The sequence below is a fragment of the Crocuta crocuta genome, unplaced genomic scaffold (genome assembly GCF_008692635.1).
Source record: "Crocuta crocuta isolate KB4526 unplaced genomic scaffold, BGI_CrCroc_1.0 scaffold96, whole genome shotgun sequence".
Lineage (NCBI taxonomy): Eukaryota > Metazoa > Chordata > Mammalia > Carnivora > Hyaenidae > Crocuta > Crocuta crocuta.
Window position 1 is genome coordinate 3,475,596 of NW_027531522.1, and position 6,622 is coordinate 3,482,217.

Sequence of the window (6,622 nt, forward strand, 5' to 3'; positions counted from 1 at the left end):
CCAGCCCCCCCCCCCCCCCGCTCTGCCTGCATCCTCAGAGAGTCCACTGAGAACTTCTCCGGGAAACCCGCTTCACCCCTGTCTCACGTTTCCCCATAGTACTGACACTTGGTACCTTTTCTTTCCCTTGGTTTCCCCAGCACCCGTTCCTCTGGGCTGTCCCAGCGCTCCCTTTCAGCATCCTTCCTCAGCCCCACTCCCTCAGCCATCCCTGGAACACTGGCGTCCTTCGGATGAGTCTGGCCATCCCAGGCTCGCTTCTGTCACCACATCACACCTGCCCGTGGGTGATTTTGTCCACTGAGTAGCTTACGTTCTCCCCACATGATGAGACTCCCAAATCTGGCTCGCCCTCCATCCTAGCTCTCTGCTGGGTTCCAGATCCGCATACAGCCACAGATGGGTGTCTTGAGGATGTCCCGTTTCAGACACCATACGCGAAAGGACTTCATGCCTCCTTCCTGCCCCGCCGGACCCTGGTCTGCTCCCCCTCTCATGTGCTCCAGCTCTCTGATCCCACGCTTTAACCCGGAGCGCCAGGCCATCCTCCGTGACTCCTTCCTCTTCCTCACCCCAAGCCCTGTTGGCTCTACTTCTTAAATAACTCTAGGATCTACTCATCCTCATCTGCCACTTCCTTGGCTCAGGCCACCGTTACCTCCAGTAGAGATTATGATGAGTCCCCTGTTACAAAATGCCCCCCAATTTGCACTGCTTTTTTTTTCCTCACTGCCCCGAACTGTTCAATGTGGTCACAGGGAAATAAGAAAACACGCCATGGGAATAGCTAGGAGAAGAGCATGTAGGCGAGAGANGGAGGCCAGAGGAATGGGTGGAGTGGGCAGGAAAGTATGTAGGAGGGGGAGCAGAGAGCTAATGGGGTAGGCGGAGACTACCAAGGGCCTTGAAGGACCCCATAAGGATGGTGGCTTTTACTCTGAGTGTGGAAGTCACTGGAAGGTAAGCAGAGGCAAAGCATGATCTGACACACTTAAAAGGATTTTTGGTTGATTTACTAAAAAAAAAAAAAAAAGTGAAGCAGGGTGAAGGCTATAGAAGGGCACCCAGTACAGGGGGCACTACAGCAACCTGGCCAAGAGAAGGAAGAGTGTGGGGTGAGGGTAGCAGCAGTAGGCAAGCTTGTAGAGGTCACTCACCAGATGTATTTTTTTTTCTTTAAATTTTTAAAGTTGATTTATTTTGAGAGACAGAGAGAGCAGAAGAGGGGCAGAGAGAGAGAGGGAGAGAGAGAGAGAATCCCAGGCAGGCCCCACGCTGTCCACATGGAGCCCGATGCGGGGCTCGAACTCGCAAACTGTGACATCATGACCTGAGCCGAAACCGAGAGTCGGACACTTAACCGACTAAGCCACCCATGCGCTCCCCCCACCCNAAGTATGAGAGAAAGAACACAGTCAAGGGGGCACTATTCCAAGGCTCTAGGTGTGAGCAGGGGAAGACAGGGAAGTGTGCAAGAGGAACCGGTTTGGAGGCTTGTTAATAAAGATGCCAGTTCATTATTCCAATGGAGATGTCAAGCAGGCAGGTGGACACATGGATTTAGGAGCTGGGGAGAGGGCCAAGGTGGAAACGTAAATTTGGGACCGCTTCACAGCATTACGACGTTATTTAAAGCCATGAGCCTAGAATATCCGTGAGTCAGTGCATGTGGAAAGAACACAGAGGCCCAAGGGCTGGACTTGGAGACGCTCCAAGATAAACAGGTTGAGGAGATGGGGACGCACAGACAGAGAGGGAGGAAGGAAACCGCAAGAATGTGCTGTCCTAGAAAGAAACGGCGATAATTAACCATTGGGGTTAGCAATGTGGCAGTCCCTGGTGTCCTGAAAAAAAGAGTAGGTAAGGGGGAGGGGCGTGTGTGTGTGAGTGTGTGCGTGCGCACACGCGTGTGTGAATCTGACTGGAATAGATCTGATGCAGAATAGGAGGAAGGAAAGGGAGACCGTGCAAACAGGTTGGTCCCTTAGGAGATCTGGAGGTAGCTGGAGTGGGAAGTAAGGTCAAAAGCATTCTTTAAGAGGAGAAAGATCACAGTAATCTGTCGGGAATGATCACGCTGTCAGGAATGATCCACTGAAGAGCATAAGTTGATGATTTAGGAGAGAAAGGGGAGAGCTGTGGAGCTGTTCTTGACCTTGACCTTGGGTAGATAAAATACAGGAGATTAAGTTGTGAAAATTTTATTGACTATGTAAGCTTTAGATGACTATTCGAGGGGACAATAAAAGAGTCTTACAAAGCAATGCCAGCTTAACTACTGAGTGGTGGAGACACTGTGAAATCTTTTCAGGCGGGGTTAGCAGGGAAAGGTGTTCTTGTTGTTTTAAGACCAAGTGGGATCAGAACTGGTTTTACTGGAACGATGTGTTTAACCACAAGGGAAGTAGAGGACATTCCATTTTGGGCAGTTTAACAGACTGACAGATGGGCATAACCATATTTTGTAAGCCTTCACACAAGGGCAAGATCCAAAAGCTGTCCAGATCCAATGTGTCTGTGTGACGTGAGCTGGGGCCGGTCACACAAAGGCCACTTCAAATAGTGAAAAAAAAAAAAGGCAAGAGCAAGAGCAGGATTTGCTAGGAGGGTCTGACTTCTTCTGCCAGAAGCTAAACTGGTCTTGAGGGAAATGTGGGAAACCAGAGCCCGGGCCGTCCCTGCCGCGGGTTATGGAAAGGAGGGGAGAGCACCTTGAAAACACTTTCCTTCCCCGTCAAGTATCGGTCCTGCCACGTCACTCCACCTATATTCTTGCCTTTGGCAAAGATCTTTTTATTATTTCTATGGAATTCTAAGACGAGAACTGACTTTTGGGACTAAGATTTACAGTCTGTGAAGTTGCTATTATCTTCCCTTCTCCTTTTGGGGAGGAAGTGGAATGGATTAGAGGGAAAGAAACCACTATTGTCTCCTGGGACCATCGTCTTTAGAGTCTCCCGTATGTAGTATGACTGCTGACTCCAGAAAGAGGGAGTTCTAGAAGGGCTAACGTTCAGTGGGACTCGCACACTTCGGCTTCAAACCCAAGGTCTGAATCCTGAATGGGCCGCCAGATCCCTCTCCTATGGCTCTGTATTTTAGCACACCTACTAGAATGACTACTTCTTTCCAGACACTCCCCTTCTCCTCTTTTTTTTTAGCTTAACCTTTAAAACTAATATTTAAATTGTTAGACAAAAGGGGCACCTGGGTGGCTCAGGCGGTTAAGCGTCTGACTTTGGCTCAGGTCATGATCTCACCGCTGGTGAGGTCAGGCCCTGCGTTGGGCTCTGTGCTGACAGCTCAGAGACTGGAGCCTGCTTCCAATTCTGTGTCTCCCTCTCTCTCTGCCTTTCTCCCACTCTCTTTTGCTCAAAAATAAACATTAAAAATTTTTTTGTTAAATTGTGAGATGAAAGAATTACTCCTTTATCTAAATAAGTACATTTTTCGGGGTGCTTGGGTGGCTCCGTTGGTTGAATGGCTGACTCTTGATTTCGGCTGAGGTCACAATCCCAGGGTCATGGGATCAAGTCCCACATCGGGCTCTGCACTGAGTGTGGAGCCTGCTGACTATTCTCATTCCCTCCCTCTGCCCCTCTCCTCCACTGGCATGCTTTCTCTAAAAAAAAAAAAAAAAAGTACATTTTTCATGGCTCTTCTAATCCTTGTCTGTATGTACCTTTTCCACAACCTGTGTGAATGGTTTCATGGGGAAGTAACTATGTTCAGACTAGTTGCTCTTCAAGTACCAAGTGTGCAACATTTAACTGTAAATCTGCAGCCTAGAAGACTCTATCAAGAGAAGACCGACTCTGCCTTGACAACAAGATGCTCTGGGGTCAGGATCAGGTCTGCATCACATACAGAGGTTTCTTCAGCCATGGTGTTAGGGGCTGAACTGTTTCCTCCCCAAGTTTGGATGTTGAAGTCCCAATCTTCAGTACCTCAGAACGTGACTATATTTGGAGATAAAGCCTTTAAAGAGAGAAGGGCAAATGAGGTCCTATGGGTGGACCCTAACCCTAACCCATATGGCTGTATTTTAGAGATGGGGCCTTTAAGGAGGTGATTATGTTAAAATGAGGCCCCATCTGACCAGTATCCTCACAGGAGGAGGAAGAGACTCCAGGGCTGTGTGAGCACAGAGAAAACGCCATCTGCAAGCCAAAGAGAGAAGCCTCCAGAGAAACCAACCCTGATGCTGATGCTTTGATCTTGAACCTTTATTTTATAGATGAAAAACACAGGTCTAAGCTTACCAAGTTCAGAACATGTCCAAGGACAGGGAACCAGTAAGTGGCACTGTCAACACCAAACTATTACCTGACTATAATTTTTAATGGGTACCTAATAGCGTTTTTGAATTGAACTTTTCTGGTTTACTTAAGCATTCCTTAATTGATGGACATTTGGTTTACAGCCAGCTTCTGGTTCTGAAGACTAGTGCTGTTAAAAGCATCTTTGTACATGTAGCTTTGTTCTTTTGAATTATTTCCTCAGAAAAGGTTCCCAGGAGGGGGTGCCTGAGAAGTTATAAAGCTTCTGTTATGCATTGGTGTCTGGCCAAATTTTAAATGTTGCTGAAGACTTTAGATCCCAAGGCAAGTCATTGCGGCTATTTCTGACAACACCAGTACAAACCTAAAAGACAAGTTTCCATTGAAACCACTATCCTATAAAAGGTTAAGAGCAGAGCTCCGGCCCACAAGTGTGATGCTGCGGTCACCCGTGGTTCTCAGGAAGCCAAGGCTTGACACACAGTAGGTAGGCAACAGTATCATCAGACTGACTGACCAAGCCACCAGGGGGTGCTGAAGGCCATGACTGGAAGTCATGCCTGATCAGCGACTGCTCCACATTGCCTGTGCTTTTCTTTATTTAAAACTGTGTTTTGAAAACTTACGGGGATAAAAAGAATTCCAAGTGATTGGCACATTTCAGAGGCGACAGGTACCTTGACATTTCTTCAATGGACATATAATATGTTATCTTCATACTAAACGATGAAATGCAAATGTGCATTTCATCCAACAGAGGAGCCAAAGACATTTTAAAGAAACACAGACACATCACACACACACACACACACACACACACACACACACACACACACACACACACTTTTCACCGGTCTGTCTCACAGCCATTGACGATCAATGATTATCAGTCTAAAGGGGAACGAGTTATTAGCCCACACGTCTCCCCAGGTCAGGGGCATGCTCCCAGGAGGGAGCGCACGGGGTCAGGTCGCTGACCCAACCACCGCGATTGTTAGGCTGGAGTCCGGGGACAAGCGTCAGGGGCTCCTGAGCCCGACATTTCACGAAGGAACAATTCAGTGACACCCACCCACGTCCGACCAAGTATACAACCCACTGTCTTAGACAGCAGACAGGGGAGCACCCCACAAGTTTCTCGAGAAGGAAGAGTCACGGCCCGCGTCCTACCTGCGTTTGCGTGACCCGGCCCGGTGCCGGCGCCGCGGCTGTCAGCTCGGCCCCCTATGGTCCGCGGGGACATTTCTCGGAAGGGCAGGCCCGCGAACGCCCGGAGCAGGCGCGCCATGACGCCGGTTGCAGGGCCTGACCGCACAGACTCAAGCAGTTCCCGCGCGCCCCGCCTTCTCTCTAGCACGCCCCGCCTCCTCCCTCACTGGCCCCGCCTTCTCTCTAGCACGCCCCGCCTCCTCCCTCGCGCGTCCCNCCCGGCTCCTCCTCCTCCTAAGTCCCTCCTTCTACCCCTTTCCTGCTGCTGCCCTTACCGGCCTCCCCTGGGCCCTCCCTGGTCCCATCCCCTTCGCACCGCTCGACCCTCCTGCTTGCTCCAGCGTGCGCACTCCCCTCTCGGGCTCCTTCCCCTTCCTGCTTCTCCCCCGGCGCTGCCCTCCACCACCTTTCCCCACTCCACTTCCCAACACCACCCCGCCCACCACGTCCCCCTCCAAACACTGATCTGTTTTACTTCGCATTTTCTAGAATTGTATATATTGTGGAACTATAGATTATTTTGCATTTTCCTGAGTTGCGTATAAATGGAATCCTTGTTCGTGCTGAGTAGTATACCAATTGCGGATATTACACAATGTACTTACCTTGTCACCTACTGGTAGATATGTATCTTGTTTTCAATTTTTCCGTATTAGAAATAAAGATGCTAGGAACATTCCTGTACAAACCTTTGTGGCTTTCTTTTCTCTTGGGTAAATAATGTTACCGAAGATGTCACAGCACTGCAATGTTAAAGTGACCAACCTCCTTTTGGATAATTCCAATGATGTAATTTTCCCAGTGTTTTGTATGCCAGCTTATAAGATTGTATATATACAACTTGTATTAAAATAATGTGATTACTTTGAGTATATGCTGTGTGCTTGGGATCCAAGTGGCAGAGATCACTCGCTTTAGGCCATGCCTAAGTTTAGAGCTAGAAGGTGCTTCCAAGATCAACTGGCCACTTGCCTTACGTTGGTTGTTCATGGGGAAAATGGGGCCAGTGTGGCTAGTGGTTTATCAACATCATACAACCAACCAGTATGTAGGAATCAGGATCAGAAGTGTGGCTTCCCAAAGCCAGGTGTCACCAAGTGGGAGACAAGAAAAGTCAGAAGGATGTTCCTGAG

General features: G+C 48.9%; 1 long non-coding RNA gene across 1 annotated transcript in view; it reads right to left on the reverse strand.

Annotated features, from left to right (window-relative positions):
* Window positions 1-5,608, reverse strand: part of LOC144238611 (uncharacterized) — a 19,009-nt gene extending 13,401 nt beyond the window's left edge. The window contains exon 1 of the long non-coding RNA XR_013337167.1: window positions 5,451-5,608. This is a non-coding gene — a long non-coding RNA (uncharacterized LOC144238611). The remainder of the gene's footprint in view (window positions 1-5,450) is intronic.
* Window positions 5,609-6,622: the final 1,014 nt, after the last annotated feature.